Source organism: Littorina saxatilis, linkage group LG8 (genome assembly GCF_037325665.1).
Source record: "Littorina saxatilis isolate snail1 linkage group LG8, US_GU_Lsax_2.0, whole genome shotgun sequence".
Classification (NCBI taxonomy): domain Eukaryota; kingdom Metazoa; phylum Mollusca; class Gastropoda; order Littorinimorpha; family Littorinidae; genus Littorina; species Littorina saxatilis.
Window position 1 is genome coordinate 13,292,724 of NC_090252.1, and position 21,257 is coordinate 13,313,980.

The 21,257-nt window shown below is 41.1% G+C and overlaps 1 long non-coding RNA gene across 1 annotated transcript; it reads right to left on the reverse strand.

Annotated features, from left to right (window-relative positions):
- Window positions 1–14,749: 14,749 nt before the first annotated feature.
- On the reverse strand, window positions 14,750–18,793 carry LOC138972174 (uncharacterized). Its single transcript, XR_011457475.1, has 3 exons — window positions 18,660–18,793; window positions 17,435–17,571; window positions 14,750–15,360 (listed from the first exon to the last, which is right to left on the reverse strand). It is a non-coding gene; the product is annotated as an uncharacterized lncRNA (long non-coding RNA).
- Window positions 18,794–21,257: the final 2,464 nt, after the last annotated feature.

A 21,257-nucleotide genomic window follows, 5' to 3' on the forward strand; every position in this document is an offset into this window, starting at 1 on the left:
ACATTATTTTGACCTAAAACCATACTTGTAATAACGGCAGATGATTGAACTTGCTATTTCCCGGCAAAAGTTTGTTTTTAAAAGTTTGGCCATTTTAAGTCATTTTGGGGGTATCTCCAAAAAAGGGTCATAACTCCGTGAAAAAAAAATTTCAAGGTCTGAAATTCTCACATCACGTTCTGTCAAATAAAATCAAAAACTCAAAATCGATAAATTTGTCAAGAGTGTCCCTTTTCGCAGAAATGGCCACATTTGATAACAAAGAAACAGACAAACAGGATAACTGAAAGGTCAACAGGACACTAAACACATACAAAAACAGTCCAACAAACGAAGTACCAAATGTGTCTTTAACTAACCGCTTGTAAAGTAGGACGAGGAAGTGCCGGGTGTAGAATCTGAAAAGGTAAAGCACGACAAACAGTTGTTAAAGATTCTTCATCTTCAATTGTGGTATAAGAGTAGGTTGTTTTTGCTTGACGTGTTAATTCTCTTAGCTTCCAAAAATCTATTTTTTTCAAAGCATACGCACAGCCAACAATTAAATCACATGTATAATTACCATTTGGACAAGAAACTGACAATGGGAAGAGGGAGTTATATATTTGTCAGCTATGTGATTCAATGCAACTTCACCGCACAAAGATGACTACAAACGCATATCAATATGTACAAACAATGGAAGGAATGCAGATTAATAACAGTTTATTACCGGCATCTGTGATTGACGTTCCAGAAGATAATAAGGTTGACGCTTTTGCACAGTCTGTAACACAATGAACAAACTGACACATTATGTCACTTTTCTCTTTCCAAGAGAGAGAGAGAGAGAGAGAGAAAAAGAGAGAAAGAGAGAGAGAGAGAGAGAGAGAGTGAGAGAGAGAGAGAGAGAGACAGAGACAGAGACAGAGACAGAGAGACAGACAGAGAGACAGACAGAGAGAGAGAGAAAGAGAGAGACAGAGAAAGAGACAGAGAGAGAGAGACGGCAATAGAAAAAGCAAGATAAATAAAGAGAGTCAGTTTTCTCTTTCCAAGAGAGAGACAATGACAATGACACTGACAATGAGGGTAGTGGTATAAGCAAACAGGTGCTTTTTTTACATCCAGCCCTCGCCCATGGGAGGGTTTAATCTAATGATAATACGTTTCAAAAATGTTGTAATATCAATTAAAGAAGTAATAAAAATAAAAACGATGAACAAGCAAACGATTAACAGACTAAAAAAAATAAATATATATACATACAAGCAAACATGACATATTATTGTCAAAGGCATAATGAAAACTGAATCAATCAAGCAAAAACGTGTGCAACTTCGAGGGAAGAAAAATTCCGTGAACTGAGGAATCAATGGAACAACTACGTTGCAAATAATACCAATGTAGCATCGTTACATAAGTCATGTTATGAAATTAATTAGGTACATGTATCTATTTAAATGTGTAAAAGGTAAAAATAAGGCATCAACAATATAAACATGTTCAGGCTAAATGAGAACGAAATGTGCCATGTAAGGAATGAGAAATATCTGTCTTTAAAAGTCTTGGCATTGACGGAATGTCTGAGACCGCTTGGAAGTGAATTCCAAAGATTTGTCCCCGAAAAGAGTAGGCTGGACTTAAAAAGATCTATACGAGGCCGAAGAGCAACTACCGCCCTGTCTCAAACCTTTCCTTCATCTCCAAACTCCTTGAAAGAGTCGTCCTGAAACAACTCAACTCTCACCTTCTTTGCAACAATCTTCTCTCTCCGCTTCAATCTGCCTATCGTCCTCACCACTCCACCGAAACTGCCCTTCTCAAAATCACTAATGATCTCCTCCTTGCCACTGACCAAGCTGAAATCTCTGCCGTCGCTCTACTTGATCTATCAGCGGCCTTTGACACAGTCGACCACAACATCCTCCTTCAACGCCTTCAGCACACCTTTGGTATCCATAGCACAGCTCTTTCTTGGTTCTCTTCTTATCTTACCGACCGCTACCAGACTGTTTCGATTGACAAACTGAACTCTGACCCCATCAGGCTTGAGTGCGGAGTCCCTCAGGGCTCAGTCCTTGGGCCTGTACTATTTACTCTCTACACTCAACCTCTTGACCACATCCTTGACCGACACAACGTTCTCCACCACTCTTTTGCCGACGACTCTCAACTTCACAACAGCTCTTCCCCTGACCAGTCTGAATCTCTTCTTTCCTCTATCTCTGACACTATCACTGACGTGCAGAATTGGATGACAGAAAACAAACTTCAGCTCAATAGCAACAAAACTGAAGCTATCCTAATAGGCACTACATCCAAACTCTCCAAAGCCACCTCCGACTCTCTTCAACTCTCTGACTCTTCTGTCCCTCTGTCTTCTGCTGTCAAAAACCTCGGAGTCACTCTAGACAACACCCTTTCCATGAAACAACACATCTCTTCTGTCTCTCGCACCTGCTACTTCCAACTCCGCCGCATCGCCACTATCCGCAAGTACCTCACCAAAGATGCTACCGCCAAACTGGTCACTTCCACCATTCTCTCACGTCTTGACTATTGCAACTCTCTCTTGGCGGGTCTTCCCTCTTCTTCTATCTCTCGTCTCCAACGCATTCAAAATAGCTCTGCCCGTCTTGTCCTACGAAAGAAAAAGAGAGATCATATCACCCCCCTCATAAATCAGCTCCACTGGTTGCCCGTTCCTGCCCGTATCACCTACAAAATCAACACTCTCACCTACAAATGCCTCCATGGTCTCGCCCCTGCCTATCTCTCCGACTCTCTTTCTCTCTATGTCCCTTCACGAACACTCAGATCATCTGCCGACTCCCTCAAGCTCAACATCCCCCACACCAAACTCAAAACAGCAGGTCAACGCTCATTTTCTTTCCAAGCACCTAGCCAATGGAACACACTACCTCTCCCCCTCCGTCCACAACAGTCCCTCGAATCATTCAAATCTGCACTCAAGACATTCCTTTTTTCCAAATAATCCATGCATTCTACACTGCCCACCCCATCCCACCCTGAATAACTGTACATATTTTAATGTTTGATGGTGTGTGTGTGTGCTAGTGACTTTAAGTCTCCGTGTGTGTGAACGAGTGTATGTGCGCCTTGAGTCGCCTGTTGGTGAGATATGTGCGCGTTATAAATATTCGTATTATTATTATTATTATTATTGTGTTGGGTCTCTTAAATTGTGGTAAGTGAATTGAGAAGAAAGAGGTGCAGGCGCTCTTCCAATTATGAGTTTATGCATCAAAACGCCTTTATTGTACATGCGTCTTGATTTAGGAGGAAGGATGTTTAAAAGTGTATAGTCTTCGTTGGAAACCGAGACTTGTAATATAATAACTTTGATTTGCTCTTTTATGTAAACTAAATAAAGGTAAACAACAAGTAAAGCCTCTTGGAAAGTACTTTACATACTCCTGTAACGTGATCAGTCCACTCAGAGAGAGAGAGAGAGAGAGAGAGAGAGAGAGAGAGAGAGAGAGAGAGAGAGAGAGAGAGAGAGAGAGACAGAGAGAGAGAGAGAGAGAGAGAGAGAGCGAGGGAGAGAGAGATGGAGACGCAAATGTGTTATTCATAGACCATTAAGCCCTTATGAAGGGGTTTGAACAAAAAAATGTTAAAACTGAATACCATTGCACTGAACAGGTGCAAAAGAAAGACAAATGAAAATTGTACAATAATAGTTACTGAAACAACATTACACGTCACCTAACTTAGAGATTGCAACGTCCCTCAACTTAAATGCTTTGTACAAATACAATGACACATTTTTGACAATTGTTTCTTTTGATGAGGCTATAAGAGCAAATGTGATCGAAAAAGGCTTGGGTTTCTATAATATTTAAATGGAATAAATTGTTCTCTTAACTTGTTCAAACATGGGCAACACAAGACAAAATGGATTTCATCTTCTTGATTTCCTTTACGAAGCTGACATCAAATTATCAGAATGATGTATTTTATATCGGTAGGCATGTACAGCAATTTCTGAATTACCCAGTCGAAACCTCATAATAAATCTTAAATGCCTATCGATATTACACAAAAAAGGTGTGGTTTAATGTATTGTGCAGTACAGAACGTCCAATAAACAACAACTATTTCACTATTCTGTACATGATAATACCACTCTTGCCATTTGCAATCGACCAACCTTTCCCTAAAAAGACGCAAACAATGTGTGGCACTAGCAACGCCCTGGTTCAACCACACAAAACCAAAACCGTATTGATACCATTTACAACGGACACTTGAGGCCCAATTCTTGTTACCATTCTCATCCATTTTATTCAACATGTTATATGATTTATAAGGCGGCCTGTGCACATCCATCTTTAACAATGTCAACAGTAACTGATCCATCTTAAAATTGAATTCAAAAACCGAACGACTGATCAACAGAGAGACAGACATACGCACAAACACAATACACATGAGGTACATTCACTTACCCTCTGGGTGGAACTTTACGGTTGTATGAAACGTGTCACCATCTCTCAACACGCCCATTAACAACAATCCTTTCCTAAATGAGCTGGTCATTTGTTTTGTGACAGAAAACATACCAGTGTCATTGTTGCAAACGCACCCCACTGCAGAACTGCATTTGTTGTCCTTGAAACTGATTCTGCAAAATGATGCTGACAAACCTGGTAAGGAGCCCTTGAATATTTTTACAAAGTCCACGTTGTCTTCGAAATTTGCACATTCGATGTGAATACTGGCAGCTACCGTAAAGTGGCATCCTTGTTCGTCGTTTTTGAACGTTGTGCTTTCATGTAAAGACGCACCTGAGAAGGAAAATGATTTATGTTTGAAAATAAACGATGTTCGGAAATAACACTATTTAGGAAACACACTATACCAGCATGAAAGCGCAACCCTTAACTGGGTATAACTGCCATCTCAACAACAAACACAGAATACTAGACGAATTCCGAAAATAACCATGTAGGTTGTTGATGGTTTCGTTTCGGGAGACAGATAATCCACACATGCTCTTTGTCCACCTGTTGTGGACACTATATCTTGGTAGAGATTGGCCCGTGGATTGTTTGTCTGTCTAAAAAGGCTATTCACTCTTTTACAACCCATACAAACCAGGATCATTTTCGGGTTTCTTCTATTATAATATATTATTTTGTTGAGTTGGCAGTACAGGGTTTCGTTTTCATGTTGGTAGTGTGTTTCATAAAACGTGCTTCATGTCCATAGAACCTGGTCAGAAATAAATATCTTACTTAACATGTTTAACTAGTGGCAACATGCATGAGAAGGAAGTTCGTGTCGATATACTTACCGTTAACAAACACATGCGCACTACTGGGGATTTTCCCATTTTTTACTCGATCTTGACCTCAGTTCTCGTGAAGTCACTATTACAGCGATCACATTAGCCCCGGTATAACACATAACACGGAAGTTAACTTCAGAAGTTCATACTTCAAAGGGATGCACTTGCTTCCTTATTGTGCAATTCGGCCAATGTGTTTAATTACTGCAATAGAGCTTAGCAGTTTGGAAGCGTAGCTGTGAAAGAAGTATCCATAGTTATAACTTTACTCGTGGGTATGAATTTAAACAGAACATGTAGAACATGATAATTATCAGTTCACATAACCAAACCAATCATCAATGTTACATTGATCAAACAGTTTAGCATTGACAAAGCAAGCAGTGACATGATATTGACCATTCTTGTTATTGGAACAATGTGAGGTTTGTTTCTTGGTACACGTATTCCAAATGGTGGCCTCGGTGTACCTCTGTTGATATATTTTCAAGGGGGCGGGGGGAGGGGGGGGGAGACTAAACAAACACATTTTAATCATTTCATAGAGACTGACACGCTTATTTCAGTTATATATGAGAAGAAATGTTAACAAAAGAGTTATATTTAAATGTTACTAAATTATTACGACCACATGATAGACATAACCAAGCAAAGAGAAGGTAACTATCGTGGAAATTAGGAAGTCCTCAAAACAGGGAGACAAAATAACATGCTTTCATCTTGTGCAGTCATAGCAGTTTGAACGTGTCTTTTTGTCACTAGCAGGTCTGCACATAAGTTGACATGGGAGATCGGAAAAATCTCCACTCTTAAGCCACCAGACGGCAGCGACCGGGATTCGAACTCACGACCTCCCGATTAGGAGGCCGACGTCTTACAACCACGTCACTGCGCCCGTCTCTGGCATGTCAATTTCACTTCCTTTGCCACGAGCGGTGGTCTGACGAAACTACGAGTATATGGTCTTGGTGAAAAAAATGCAGTGCGTTCAGTTTCATTATGTGAGTTCGACAGTTTGACTAAATGTTGTATTTTCGCCTTAAGCGACTTGTTTGTTTTTTTTTTATAAAGTCGAAACAAATACACAACGGCCATAATTCCTCTTTATTTGAATGAATGTCAACTTCAAAAAGATTGTTTTAGAGTGCATATTGAAATGTAGTTCTTACAATCATGCATTATTTTAAACAGTTTTGTTTCAAATTAATACGTGCATCAGCAAATATAATGTGAGTTAACACATTGTCCTACTTTACGTGTTAGGTGTGCCTCGTACAGTTATTTATACAACACAGTTTGAAAACAAATGTGCGAAAGCAAACTGTTAAACATCAATGCATACTCACAAAGGGTGTTGCCATTTGCGTTTACATAAAAAGTAAAAAGCAGCAACAAATGTAGAATTTGAAGTAGTCGCATTTCTTTTCTTCTAGACAACTATTGACGACGTGTGTCCCCCAGATGATGTGTAATATGATTGATGTAGAATAGCAGCCGTCTAAGTGATGTGAAAGCATGTTCTTCCCTGTCCTAAAAAAAGGAACAACCTGAACACAAATTGTGCTTAAGGTGTGAATCTACCCTTGACAATAGCAAGTATACTTAAATGTTATCTTTAATCTAACTCATGATTTCCATCCAAATACACACCACGATAGACAGCATTGCTTAAGAACTAATCGAAGAAAGGTATTTAAGTTCGAAGATAATCGTGGTTTCGGTTTTAACAAGTTATTCAGGGGTGATACTTTTGCAGAAGTATGATTTCCCAAACCCTATGTTTAAACATCATCTTAAAAAATAACAATAATAAAACAAATTGTCAGTAAGTACTGGTGTCACATGACTGATGTGAACCAGTTGATTGGCTAATGGCGATGCGCTAAAACTGTTAGCGCACTCTTGGAGTGCGCTAACTTTTCCACAGAGCGTATTCTTGCGCCCTTTGCCTAAGCAAGACTGTGCTCTCATCCTCAGAATTAATTAATGACATGTAGCTTATATTCTCCACAATACCAAATGACCATAAATTCCCTGCTTCTCAATTAAAGCAGAAGTGGGTTTTTTTCTGACAGATTGCATGTGCCTGTGCCAGTGCCAGTGATCTAAAAAATAGAAGCCGCTGTGTTTCATCTAATTTTCGCCGACTTGCATAGATTCTTCTCATGTGCCGTGTTAGTGGCATGTAGCTTATCATCCACATTACCAAATGATGAGTTAGTAGACAATTCCCAGCGGCTAACAGAAAACACAAGTGTTATTCCGATAACGTACCAGCTAGACCAGTTTGGAAGACTGACTCGATCGACTCTGTAGCAGACAACACAGAAATACGACTACATCAGTTCAGTAAATGAATGGTTTCAGAATTATTATTTCAAAGCAAGAACAATCGTAATCGAAAACGTGTAAGGTTCAGAACGTTCTTACCATATATAAGATTTATTAGCAGCCTGCCTTATGCGTACAGACTCAGTGCAGACTGCAGTCGTTCCATTGCCCAGGTTGGCAGGTAGCCTAGCAGACGACATTAACCCCGCTCAGCAAATTAACATGTTGGGCAAATGTGAACGAAAAAACGATGGGGATATAATACGTGTAGGGTTCAGAGCATTCTTACCGTTCATATTTAGTATCAGACTCCCCGATGAGTGAAGATACAACACGAGAAATATGCCACATTTGTTTTGAAAATGTGCGAACCGTCGAGTCCCGCTTTGAGTCAATTCAAGGGGAGTCACTCCGCATAGTCAATCCGTCGAAGCTCGACTGGAGGTTTCGAATCGCAAATACTGAATGAAGAGCCTTTCTCCGAGTTCAAATGAGGTCTCTCTGAAAGATCATCACTGTTCAGATTAACGCTACACTGGAATTTACCAACAGAAATTAAAATGCGTGTGACGAAAGCACGACACACTTGAGACACCCCACACAAAAGTAGATCTTTACTGTGCACGACCTGACCACACAGTTATGCCTATTCAAATGCGCATTGCAAAATGTGCATTTGGAATCTTCTTTTTTCTATGGCGGTACTGACAATATCGTTATTGAAACAATCCCAGTGCACTAAGGGATTTATAGAGCAAATCTCGAAAATAATTATTAAACTCAGCGCTATGCGCTTCGTTCAATAATGAATTTTCTCGATTTGCTCTATAAATCCCTTTGTGCACTGAGATGTCTCAATAACTTAGATAATAAAATAATAATAATGAGTGATCATTATTTCCTTGACATTTTGCAAGCGAGCCACACGATCTTGAGATATGTTCACTATCTGTTTGTCTGGCTGTCTACTTTGAACTTTGGGTGGACGTACTTGTAAATGTAACGTTTTGTTTTGTCAATAATAAACGTTCCATTTACCTACTATTCTTATTTGTTGATTCATTTGATAAATAACAGCTTAACGCTATATTTTCTTTGTTAATCGCTCCTGAATCATTCTTGAACTTACACGAAAATTGTATTTGACAAATATCATACACTGTATAAATACATTTTTTCTCAGCTGTAGACTATAACCATGTTTTATGTCAAAATGGGTGAAGGGGGAGTAGAAGTTCCACAGTTTAAAATCTGATTCGTAAAATGCATATAACAATGTTACTGTTGTTAATTATATACCACTAGCAGTCAAACCCGGCTTCGCCTGGGTGTTAGCAGAACCCTAAAGCATGTTATGACATGTGTGCTTTCCATTAATTATCAGAGTTAAGTACCTCCTTTATTTGGATAACACAGTCAGAGTTACGTCCCTTTGTTTCTTGAAAATGTCATGAACGGTTCGGTTAATTTTTTCTTGTTCGATTCTTCCCCTCGTAGGAGCAATAGCGAGTCTCTAATATTACTGGCATTATGTGCTTACTACAGGTGAACAGTAGGCACTGAACTGGCCTTGCACTATATAGGCTGTATTCAATAAAGCAGAGGTCCATAATATGAGAAAGTAAACAATAAATCAAGAAACTAAAACCCAGGTGCATATCTGCGGCTCCTAGGCATTGTTGATGCACACTACCGCGTTCCTGTCCTCACAGACAGACAGACACAGTCAGGCCTGGCTTCGCCCGGGTGTTTCTGCTCTCGCGGCGTGTGCTTTGATGTGTTGTAGACGAAATGTAGCGGTTTTAGTAGACATGCAGTGATGACATCGAGATTGCTATAATTCTTTTTTCTTTTAGGGGGTAAGGAAGGGGTTGGTGTGGTGGTGATGGGGGATGATGGGGGTGCTGGGGATGGTGGTTGGGTTGGTGTTGATGATGTAGGGCTTGTGGGAGTGGTAGTTGTGGAGTCGGCGGTGGTGGTGGGAATGGGGGTGGTGGTGGTGGGGGGGTCGGATCTGGGGATTGAAAGGGGAGGGGACTTTTTTTTTTAGAAGAGCCAAGCCACAACTAAAAGTTTCTCTCTTCGGGGGGGGGGGGGGGGGGGGGGGTGGAGGCGGAGGAGGATTGGAGGGCTGGCAGCGCAGCGGCGTCGGCAGCGGCGGTGGTGCGATCACAGACAGACAGACACAGTCAGGCCCGGCTTCGCCCGGCTGTTTCTGCTCTCCCCTCTCTCAGAAACCTCTTGAATCTGATTCCAATGTGGATAAGAAAAATGACAGTGTGAGCTGGTTCAACGTGTTCTTCGTGATTTGTTTCCCCTTCTCACTCCCACTGTAGTCACCGTCTGATCAAAGCACGCATACCTCATGAGTGAGCGCGTCATACCTTTTTGAACAGGGGAGAGAAATCTGTAAATTCTCGTGATCTTTCACTGAGGCGATCGTTTCGTAAACATTATTCGCGATGATCTGGAAGGCAGGGAGGGGGAGCAGGGGGCAGGGTTAGTGTGTGTGTGTGTGTGGGGGGGGGGGGGGCGGCGGGATGATAGCGGGCGGGGGGTAACCCTTGAGAATGACACGGTATACTGGTTTGATGAGAGTTACCTCCCTTCCGTGGGTGACAAAGCATGACTTACCTCCCTTGCACTATGCAGACTGTATTGATAGATGGGGAGGGTCATTATCCGAGGAAGGAAACAATGTCTGGAGAAACTAAAACCCAGGTGCACATTTGGGGGTCTAGGGCAGTGTGCATGCAAAATATCTTGTGCTTATCTTTTGCCATCTCTGAGGTATGGCGACCACAGACACACAGACAGACACTCTTTTTATATTTAGTCAAGTTTTGTTTATTATATGTATATAGATTTATTATATGTATAGATTATCTTAGATGTAAACTTGATTGTTGATTTGTTTATAAACCCACTGTAGAATATACTAAATTCCTCAGTCGTTGTTTTGTGGAAACGTGTAATGCCCCATACTCAAGGTTCAGTCGTTATATAGGCAATAAACACGGTAAACGCTCTTATACTTATCTATCCTCAGCACTCCTTCACCTAAGAGAACAGTTCATTGACAACAAAATAACTGTTATAAAGGGTAGACTCCAGCCTTAAGTAATGTAGAAAGCAAGCACAGAGCCTGATGTATACGGAAGTTGTTGAACAGCAATAGCAAACGCCTCACATACTATATCACATTGAAACATTCAGCTACACACTAAAGCGAACAGTTTTGCTCACAGAACCGTTTGGGAAAGAGATGTCTCGAAATTGGACAAACCACATCACACAATTCAATAGTAATTTTAACAAACACTCTATTGAAAAACAATGCTGTCACAAACTAACAGGCACGTTCAGCAATATCAATCAATCAATCAATATGAGGCTTATATCGCGCGTATTTCGTGGGCACAGTTCTATGCGCAGGGATTTTTTTTCATTGTTTTTTTAAATGCAATTTATATCGCGCACATATTCAAGGCGCAGGGATTTATTTATGCCGTGTGAGATGGACTTGTTATACACAATACATCACGCATTCACATCGGCCAGCAGATCGCAGCCATTTCGGCGCATATCCTACTTTTCACGGCCTATTATTCCAAGTCACATTAGATTAGTCTATATCTCAGCCTGAGAGTAAAAGATCATCAATGAAACCCGGAATATGTTGTCATAGAGACACTATTAAGACTTAGCCTGCCAACATTTGAAAATTATACGTATATACTGTTCAAAAAAAGAAACGCATAGTTGCTACTTGCCAAATTTGTTTTATTTTTCGAAAAAATTAACAGAAAATCCAATAATTTTATTTAGATTATTAGTTTGAAATTTGGTATGGACACAGTTGAATGCACACACAGTTCATTTGCATCTTCAAATCAATCAGTCAATCAATACGATTGGGTGCCGAGGCTGTCAAGTCAGATGGCGACTGCCTTGAGCAGCAACAACTGCCCGGCACCTTCTGGGCATGGACTGGATCAGATGCCGGATATCTTGCTGTGGGATGGTGTCCCACTCCTCCTGAAGTGCCTGCAATAGATCGCGGTGATTTGCCGGCGCTTCTTCTCGCCTGCGCACACGTCTGTCCAATTCATCCCAGAGGTGTTCTATCGGGTTCATGTCTGGCGACATGGACGGCCAGGGAAGCACCTGGACATGGTGGTCGGTGAGGAACTGGGTGGTGAGTCGTGCTGTGTGCGGGCGAGCGTTGTCCTGCTGGAATATGGCATCCTGGTCAGCCAGAAGAGGAAGGGCGTGTGGGCGCAGAATTTCCTCCACGTATCGCTGGGCAGTTATGCGCCCTTGGACGTGCACCAGGGTGCTCCTTCCCGCGGTATTGATCGCCCCCCACACCATGACGCCTCCACCACCATGAACGGGTGCCTCATCCACACAGTTGGGCGCGTAACGTTCGTTTACTCTCCGGTAGACCCTCCTCCGACCATCATGTCGCTGGAGCAGGAAGTAGGACTCGTCGCTGAACCACACGTGTCTCCAGTGATTCCGGACGGTCCAGCGAAGGTGCTGGTTGCCCCACTGCACTCGGTTCTGGCGATGGCGGCGGGTGAGGACAGCGAGCTCTCAAACCAGCTTCATGCAGGCGGTTCCGCACGGTCTGGTCCGATAATCGGTGTGGCCCGGGGAGAGCCTGGACAGAAGATGAGGCCGACAGGAAACGATTCCGGAGGTGGCGGAGCCGTATGAAGCGGTCGTGAGCAGCAGTTGTCGCCCTTGGTCTTCCCGCTCGTGGCAAGTCAGCAACGGAGCCAGTGGCTTGAAACCTGACCCACAGTCTACTGATGGTGCTCTGGGACACGTGGACGTGCCTGGCGATTGCACTTTGACTTTGGCCTGCTTGTAAACGACCCAATGCAATTTGGCGGTCTTCTCTGCTCAATCGGGCCATCTTTCGTCGCTGAATTGTCGTCTGATTTCTTTGTGGCGAACAATCCGCTTTTATGGGTTTTGGAAGACATGGTGAGAGCTCAATATTCCCCGAGTTTCACGAGATTACACTGAAGCATGACGAGTGGTCATGCCAAATGAGCAATTTTGACATTGTAGCCACTGATAACGCATGCGTCACGTGCAGAGCTCACTTGTGGCAATGGACGAAAGGTCGACGACCAGATAAACATTTTCTGCAGTTTGGTGGATATACTTGTAGCCATATAACTAAATTAACCAAATATTACAAGCTATGCGTTTCTTTTTTTGAACAGTATAGATGGGACGAAATGATCTGAGCAGAATATTTGACCAATATTGGTTAATCGTATCGTATTTTTCTGAGTAAACATATCATATAGCTTCATAGTTTTGGGTTAAGTTAACGTTAAAGAATAAAATATAGTCTTGATGAATTTGTAATAGAAATGTCAATTGAACAACAACAACAACAACAGCGTGTGACAAATAAGTTGGTCACGGGATAAGTTATATTCTAAACTCATCTTGATTGAAATAGAAATTAAGCTTCATCGAACAAAACCTCTTCTCGTTCAGTTGTTCTTACCTTAGTCATGTTAACAACTCAATTCGATCATCATGATCAGTTATTATCACCTTAAGAAATGAGAAGGGCAGATTTGTAGGGATTTATGTTGTTAATATCCTCTGGAAGAAATATCTTATCATGTGAGTTAAACGTTTGCATACACATACATCGTCTGAACAAATAAGCGTGCACAGTTTCAGGAACATTTGTTCCAAAGTTCCTTGGGTTTTGATCTACATACACGTACACACATTAGTATGTTTAACCATAGACCATTGCTCCTTCTGATTGTGGTGATTACACATACACTGACATGTATATTTATACATGAATTTACAGCACTATATACGTAGTATAAATATTGTATGCAAATAAAGTGTAAACACTTGAGCACGTCTTTGATCACATATATATATGTCATTATTAGATTGCATGATATTAACTCATGCTACATTTATATTTTATAAAACTGTGGTGGATATACGGTAGCATCGCAAATAACTAAGTAGAGGAGAACACCACTCGAAATGAATCCCATCTTCCCAACATGACATTTACAGTGGGCATTACAACATGCCTGCACATATTCTTTAAATCGAGTAGAACACACAAGTAACCCTGTTAATCCACATTGTAAACTTCCCGTAATATGTTCAACAATAAATACGTGTTTTGCCTTTGTACACAGTGCAAAATGACCTATATAACACAAATATATAACTATAAATTATAGACCATATCTGAACAATAATATTCCATTCATGCTTTATATAATCAATCAATCTTTCGTTAAACCTTTCAAAACACGGTCTATACCCTGCATTCCTTGGTTCATGTATCCGTGCAACACCATTCTGACCTGAAGATATGACGGCCATGAATTTCGAAGGAAGAAGAAGAAGAATCAACCACACACACACACACACACACGCACACGCACATACACACACACACGCACGCACACACACACACACACACACACACAAACACACACACATACATACACACACAACATACACACTAACCTACCTGGAAACATATAGTCAAATATACAATGAACAAATGTAAAACCAAACACAACACAGTTCAAACAACAAGAAAAAAAACCGGGATCCTCATGCACATGCCACTGAAGCAAACTCATAAAGGTAACTACATGTTTTGTTTTGTTAAATGATACATATTACATCTGTAGACAAAAAAGATTCTCTTATTTGCAATTAAGCAAAACTACTTTCTAACTTGTATTGAAGGCACATTTTTTTTCCGCCAAAACAGTTCTGCTTACAAACTCAAATCTTTGAAAGTTTTCACTTGCGATTCTATCATCCTCTTCTTTGGCCCATCAACACATTTAATCAATGTGTGCGCTCTATACTTACACTACCTGCCATAACAAACCAACCTAGGTAGATACCTTTGAGTGCAGATCTGTGGGATGAAGCCGTTTATTGTACAAGCAGTTATATGAATGGAAAGGCCATCTAGTCCTCAACAGTATTAATAAGCAAACAGACTGATTTTACACCAGTGCAACCAACAACACAGACATCCCCCAAAATCAACTTCGCAAAAGCAAGGTTCCTAGGTTAAAATCGAGAAGAAAAAAAAAATCAGAAAAGCAAAAACGCAACACGGTATGTATATTGGAAAGAACAATCCAATGTGTATCAAAACTAATCAAGTTTGCTCCCCTATCTTGTCTAATAATAACGTTATGGCATGGTGAACGGTGAAGGTGTCCTTGCTTTCTCTCAGAAGCTAAATGAGTGTTTATGTTATGACAATTTCTTTAAAGCGACTAACCATCAAGTTACTTGATGACATTATCATCAGATTTAAACTGAATCAGCTATGCTTGCTTATCCATTCGTTCATCCCTTAACTCATTGTCTGCCAGGTTATCCACTCATATGGCTTTATCTGACCTGGTACGGATATATCCTTGTATCTTGTATCTTGTATCCATGCACACAGTCACTTCATTCGCTTCCTGTAACGTCGATCTAACGCCTGCATTCCAGCGTGATGATACACAGTAACTGTTCTACAGTTACTACAATTCTGTATGACCTGCTGCAGCACAGCTGTTCTCGGCTGAACAAAAAATTTGGTCATCATGGGTGGGGTGGACAGTGTCAAACGAAGATTGCAACGAAACAGCAGTGGTGAGAGCTGCGCCAATTCCACTACCATCAAGTAGTGATAAGAACTTGACCTGAAACACACAATTTCATCACCATCATTTACTGTGTTTTGTTTGTTTCCTTCTTTTCCTTAATGTTGTTTCATCCAGAGTTTGGAGGGAAACATGTTACCGATGTAAACATATTCGCAAAGTATCCAGTATGGGCTTTTAAATTCAGCACACAAATAGTGTACGATATTTCGTACCATAACTTTAAAAAAAAAAGTATGCCCATGTCATTTCATTGTAACCTATGCGGTTAAAAACATTTTCGACACTTTTCTGATCAAACATCTTTTTAACAGGGTTGATGTGACTGCCGCTTTTAAAAAAACAATCCCCTTGAATTTCGACCAATAAATGTTAAAAAAAACAAAACCAAAAACTACAACAAAAAACAAGTCACGTAAGGCGAAAATACAATATTTCGTCAAGTAGCTGCCATTTTTTCAGCAAGACAGTATACTCGTAGCATCGTCAGTCCACCGCTCATGGCAAAGGCAGTGAAATTGACAAGAAGAGCGGGGTAGCAGTTGCGCTAAGAAGGATAGCACGCTTTTCTGTACCTCTCTTTGTTTTAACTTTCTGAGCGTGTTTTTAATCCAAACATATCATATCTATATGTTTTTGGAATCAGGAACCGACAAGGAATAAGATGAAAGTGTTTTTAAATTGATTTGGACAATTTAATTTTGATAATAATTTTTATATATTTAATTTTCAGAGCTTGTTTTTAATCCAAATATAACATATTTATATGTTTTTGGAATCAGCAAATGATGGAAAATAAGATAAACGTAAATTTGGATCGTTTTATAAATTTTTATTTTTTTTTACAATTTTCAGATTTTTAATGACCAAAGTCATTAATTAATTTTTAAGCCACCAAGCTGAAATGCAATACCGAACCCCGGGCTTTGTCGAAGATTACTTGACCAAACTTTCAACCAATTTGGTTGAAAAATGAGGGCGTGACAGTGCCGCCTCAACTTTCACGAAAAGCCGGATATGACGTCATCAAAGACATTTATCAAAAAAATGAAAAAAACGTATGGGGATTTCATACCCAGGAACTCTCATGTCAAATTTCATAAAGATCGGTCCAGTAGTTTAGTCTGAATCGCTCTACACACACACACAGACAGACAGACACACACACACACACACACACACACACACACACACACACACACACATACACCACGACCCTCGTCTCGATTCCCCCCTCTACGTTAAATTATTTAGTCAAAACTTGACTAAATATAATGACAGTTTAGATTAGGCTCAACATGACAATCCCTACATACAACATAAAATACAATCAATTATTTATCCAGAAGAGGTTGCTTTATATGCCTTTCTTTTGTACTTCTTGTTTTACACCTTCAATCTCGACTGATTTAAGTGTCACCCAGAAAACAAGAAGTGTTGCATAAATGCTGCCAAAACTGCCACGGGTAAGAAACTATACATTTTAGCATTGACTAGGTACACTGCTTTGAAACTTGTCGGTTTGACTGAGGGATTACACTAATTTCAGAGGCAGTCACGTGGCCTGTGAAGGAAATCTTTGTCCCTAAAAGTGTGCCAAATAGCAAAGTTAAAAGCCTGACGTTTGAATAATATGACACATGCATGTGTTTTTTGGGCTGTGATACGAACAAATCAGAGTAGATTGTTGGTCTTTCTTTCACCCAGGAAGCACCTTCATGAACGCACAGGAACATACTCGCATGATATTAGTTAGGAGGCAATTCAGGGGAGACGCATAACACGAAAATACACACACCTTCACAGCCAAAGACGCACACAAACACAGGCACACACTTAGATACGACGTCCACACACGTCCACAAACACACACACACACACACACACACACACACACACACACACACACACACACACACACACACACACACACACACATACAGACACACTCAGACACACACACACACACACACACACACAGACGCACACAAACACACACACACACACACACGAATACACACACGAATACACACACACACACACACACACACACACACACACACACACACGCACACACGCACATACATACCAGAATACAAGTATATGTAATTACTTTGTATTTTGGCTCGACAAGTTCTCTTGTCCTAGCCTCCATTTGTTGTTTGAAGCGATGATGATAGCGCCACAGACTGCCGTCAATGGCGATCGTTACGTCATGCTGCTGAACATGCTGTATCAGTGCCGCAAGAGCTGAAATGTTTATCAACATACATGTAGAACCTAACATGTATAAGGAACTTCGTTCGTAAACTACAACTCGTCCAACAACCGCTCATTAAATTGACAGTACATAAGCCACAGCATTGCATTGCTGAAGAAACGATTGTCTTTTTGTCGCAGAATACGATAGAAACAGTTAAACACAGCTATTTCACAGATGCCTAAACATACCTTTAGTGTTGCCAGCCAAACAAAACTGTATGCGATTTGTCAGTTTGCATTTCTTTCCAAAATGTAATTAACATTTCCCGTGATCACGTTTTGGGGCTCAAGGGGGTTGCGGTGTGTCAAAACGGATAATATGCAATCTTTTACAATTTTCATACGTAATCAAACTCAATGTCTTGACGTAAAGTATCTCAAATAGAAAGAATTCTCCCTCTCGCCAAAACAAATAGTCTACTTCTATGTAGGCTTTTGACGTAATAAGTTCACGTGCAGGACCTGATGAGATCCTGATTGAGGGCCACGCTTTCCTGCCCGGAGAATTCTCAAACGTAATTCGTAACAAATTGCAGTTTTTTGACTCCTTGGATGAAAGTCAAGGAAACTTGGTATTTGTTCAATCGGATAGCTGCATGAGGCATGACTGAGAATCCTAGGGGCTCCGTGAAACTGGGCGTGATCAGTTCAGTTACTTTAAACTCTCTTCCCGCGTTTTTCACATCGCCCTGACAATAACGTACGATGCCAATCAAAATAACGACGAACATTCAGAAAAAAACGTCTACGCATGGGGAAAGAGGTCAAACTATTTATCTACCCATAACATGTTGTTTTGTTTGGGCAGCTTGCCCACGTTTTGTGTAATGCCATTCCTACAGGAGAGGGGGTTGATCGCATGAGCTGTCAAACACACACACACACACACACAAACACACGCACGCACGCGCGCACACACGCATGCACACACATACATACATACACACACACACACACACACACACACACACACACACACACACACACACACACACACACACACACACTCGATATATTGACTACGTGTAAATCGAACAGATTGTAACATTTTCAGTTCATTTCTGAACTTGAAATACCTGCTGCAGCGAGGTAGGCTGCACGATGTAACACGATCCTGCACACAGACTTCACAAGCTTGCAGTCGTTGTCGCCGATATTGTCAAAGTGTAACTGTACCAGCAGATCTCTCGTGCGAACACAATCTTGGTCCATATCACTGAAGAAGAAAAAGAAGAAACAAGTGACGCGTACTATCCTTAGCGGATTATGACTTTATTCAGTTATTCTGCAGAAAAACAGAAATGCTGGAGAAAAACTGTCTTTTCTGCAGCATTTCTGCACAATGTCATCTTTCGCCGAAGCAACGGGTTTTTCTGGAGCAAAACATTTTACTGCAGTACAATTGAAATCAAGAATGCTGCAATAAAACGGTGCTGTTGTTTTACTGCAGAAAACCTGTTTACGCTTTTTCTGCAGCATTTTGTACTGGCTCATTATAATGTTGGAGCACGCGAGCCCCCCTCTGTTGAGAGATGAACTCATCCAGAATTACGAATAGTTGTGCGTGACACGAATGTATTTTGTCTGTCCGACACTCTCCTTTTCTCTTTCTTACAAACAGGCACACACACACAAACACACACCCACACCCACGCATGCACGCACGCACACACACACAGGCTAACACACACACACACACACACACACACACCCACAGTGACTCACACAGATCTCATACATACAAAACACTCACTCATACGCACATAGACGGACGGACACACACACCTTTACAAACAAACACATATACACACTCATACACACACAAACATACACACAAACTCATACACACACACACACATACACACACACACACACTCTCTCTCTTTCTCACACACACACACACACGCACGCACGCACACACACACACACACACCGCACATACACACACACACACACACACACACACACACACACACACACACGAGTACAGACTCATGCACGCGCGCACACACACACACAAACACACACACACACAAACACACACACACAAACAGTAACACTAACACATGTGCACAAAATGAACACACACACACACACACACCGCGCGAGAGAGAAAGACTACAGGGAGGCATGACGTCATCATGCATTAATTGACGTCAAAGACTTTCGACCGTGACGTAATCTTCTTACGCGAGCTCGGAACAAACTATTTCACTATCCCACGGGGCGACGAATACAAACGCTACTTTACAAGGTCGTTCGTTTTTCTCCAGAAAAACTGTCACAGATTATTCCGAAGAAAAAGTTAATCGCAATATTGCTGCAGAAAACCAAGTAAACATTATGCTTCAGAAAAACTGTTTTACTGAAGTAAAAAACGTTGCTTCGGCGAAAGATGGTTGGTTGGTTTTTGGGTTTTAATGTCCCTTCAGCAGATGCTAGCTGCTATTCGAGACCGATGCAGTTATTTTCTTTTTCCCTTCATGTGGCAAGTTCTACGTTTCAGACTATTTACATTCAGATCTATCACTGTAAAAGAAGGTTCTAAAAATTAATCACTTTCACTTCTGGTACTTTAAATCTTGTAAAAAATCTTGATCTCTTTTAAAAAGTTAAAAATCTTGTCCGGGGGAACATCCCGGAATAAATCCTTCAGCGTTTCCGCATTGTAGTGTTCGTCTCGAAATTCTTGAACGTCTACACATTTGGTGAGGACATGTTCTAATGTCCATGGTTCGTCACATCCAAAACAGTATGGTGGATCTTCACCTTTCAGCAGGTTAGAATGTGTAATGTGGCTGTGCCCAATGTGTAAGCGACAGAGAACTGTCTCTTCTTTCCTGTTGAGGCGACATTGGGGTAGGCTGTCCGACAGCTGGGGGACGATCTTATGAAGTTTATTTTCTTCACATTCGTCCCATTCGCTCTGCCATAGATGCTTTATGTACATGTTGGTGGAGTTCTGAAATCGGAATGTTTTGTGCGTTTGTCAGTGATGATTGTTTCTCTGGCTTCTTTAGCCGCTTGATCAGCTGCAGAGTTGCCTCTAATTCCAACATGGGATGGGACCCATGCAAACACAATCCTTTTGCCTTCAATTAGAGATGCATGAATGTAGCTCTTGGATTTTGACCAACAGAGGGTGATCTAGCTGAATTCCCTTCACGGCAGTAAGAGCCGATAGGGAATCCGACAGAATCAGGAAGTCTTTCTTTTTTGACTGATACACCTGTTTCAGAGCTAGCTGTAAAGCTTTCAACTCTGCAGAGAATACAGAACTGTCATCCGGAAGACGGGCCGAAAAGGCCCTATCAAGTTTAGGACCTGTGACAGAGGCTGATGCCACTTTACTTTCAGCTTTGGACCCATCAGTATATATTCGTTGATGGGAAGGAAATTTGGTGCAGAACTGGCTAAAACACTGATTAAAAATCAAATCATTCGTCTCTGACTTCTTTAACCTTGTCAGATCTAGTCGAACAACTGGATCTGGCAATGTCCATGGTGGTGTTTTTGTCCATCGATTTTCACTAACATGATCGAGTTTTATCTCCGATTCGGCCAGATGTGACTGAATCCGAGAAGACAGAGGTGCTCGATCATTTGGGTGACTTTCAAAAAATTCAGAGCATTGTGGTTGAAATACGCATTGGAAGGCTGGATTTGTAGGCATA